General features: G+C 47.7%; 1 protein-coding gene across 1 annotated transcript in view; it reads left to right on the top strand.

The window, feature by feature from the left end:
- PRKN (parkin RBR E3 ubiquitin protein ligase) overlaps positions 1-2,016 on the top strand; it is an 833,405-nt gene that overhangs the window by 419,642 nt on the left and 411,747 nt on the right. The gene's annotated exons all lie outside the window — the stretch shown is intronic.

Raw genomic sequence — 2,016 nt, 5'->3', positions numbered from 1 at the left:
GGGAAAGAGCTGGAAGCGCTTAGGATTCGGGCAGAGAAGGCGTACGTTTATTTTCTCAGCAAGAAGGAAGAGAGGAAATTTGACATTCAAGAAAAGCAAAAATCTGTGCTAAAACTATCCATTTACAAAGCAAAAAGCCAAAGGCAGTTAACTGTGTCTAAGGGAAAACGATGCAATCGATGCGAATTTTGGAAAATTTCCCCCTGATTGACCCTGGTCTTAGGATTCGGGCAGAGAAGGCGTACGTTTATTTTCTCAGCAAGAAGGAAGAGAGGAAATTTGACATTCAAGAAAAGCAAAAATCTGTGCTAAAACTATCCATTTACAAAGCAAAAAGCCAAAGGCAGTTAACTGTGTCTAAGGGAAAACGATGCAATCGATGCGAATTTTGGAAAATTTCCCCCTGATTGACCCTGGTTACTAACATAGGCATAGGACCTTTCCTTAAAGTTGGAACCAGTGAATACTACTTGTATAAACTTAATATTACGAATGTTTAACTTAATTTCCAGACTCCACCTACAGGCATAGCCTGGAAGATATACCATGATGTTACAGAACCAAATGGAAATGTTACGTATCTTGAAAATATAAAAATAATCACGTAGCTGGAAAAATCTCAGGAACGAGGGGAAGAGATGGAGATACTGCACAGGCCCTCATTTCTTCATTTCACATAGTGGATAGTTAAGACCAGATTTCATAGATCGAGATGTAGACCCACCTTAAAAATAAGTATATGTTTAAGATCAAACATCAGTCAGTGTAAGAGCTGAAAATAAAAGCAGTGACCGAGAATGCACGCCGTTGGCTCTCGAGCCTGTCCGAGCCGGCCCCTCGCAGCCCGTTTCCTTCGGAGTGACGCCTCCGAATTCCTCTGGCCGGTTCCAGCCCTGTCATCTGCCTTTGATGCAGTCCCCGGTCCCCCGAGGGTGGGAGGCCGTGCTCGGGGATGGGAAGGCATTGCCATCCCGCCTCCTGAGTAGAGAGGCAGCCAGAATCTGTATTCCCAGACAACACCACGCCGGCCTGTGTTCTCGGACCCTACGCCGGCCCGTGTTCCCGGACCCCACGCCGGCCCTCACAGGCCTCCAAGGGCAGGCGTTTGTACCGGCGGCGGGAGTTCAGTGCATATGTTTACGTACAGGTGCATGTGTATTTCACTGTATTTTTAAAAATTCTGTACACATACGTACATGAGTGACTCTCCACCATTCTTTGCCTTAGAAATGCAATTATTTGGGAAGAATAACAGAAACTATATGAAACATTTAGACCATTTTACCCAGTTTAGGTTAGAATTTGTATTTAATCACGACACACAATTTCAAAAGAGTATGCAGAGACCTGTCTCGTGGTTGAATCAGCAGTCGAATTTGGAGGCTGATTTCTTGTGGGCCTCAGCTGCCTGGTGACACTTTGACACCTTCAGAGTGGGCCAAGGCCAGGCCGTGATGGCACAGGGTGCTGGCACACGGTCAGCGCCAGGAGTGGCTCAGTGCCTCGGCCGAGGGGGCGATGCGCCCAGCCTTACTGGCGGTTTGGTGCAATGCAGGCGTGTAAACTCCTTTTGTCCTGTCTTTCCCGAGTCGAAGGTGAAGTCTGCCGAGGACATATGGCCCTGACGTGGAGGCAGAGGCAGTGGCCTTCTGTAACGGGAAGAAAGCCATGTTCGGAAAAGTCTTCTCATGAGACCCGATTCAGATTCATCACTTAACGTGCCAGCCCAGCTCTCTGCTACTCCATCGCCACCTCCCCCTGTCCCTCCCTCCCCTGGGAGCGTCCTCAGAGCCCTGAGCTGAAGCACCGATGGCAGCAGCAGGACCACCAAAGGGTCCTTTCTGAGAATCTTCTTGACTAATTACTTCCTGGAAAAAAACCATCCTTATTTTCGCATCAGACCTATAGATGTTAGAATGTACGACAAAGCCGACTGTTTCCTGTGGCCAAGATGAATTTACAAAATGCAGCAAACAAAACCCATTCTTGTCTGCGTGTGTGTGTGTGTGTGTGTGT

The sequence above is a fragment of the Pteropus alecto genome, unplaced genomic scaffold (assembly GCF_000325575.1).
Source record: "Pteropus alecto unplaced genomic scaffold, ASM32557v1 scaffold195, whole genome shotgun sequence".
In the NCBI taxonomy this organism is placed as follows: Eukaryota; Metazoa; Chordata; class Mammalia; order Chiroptera; family Pteropodidae; genus Pteropus; species Pteropus alecto.
The sequence above is the reverse complement of the archived record's forward strand: the minus strand, read 5'-3'. Positions and strand labels throughout refer to the sequence as shown.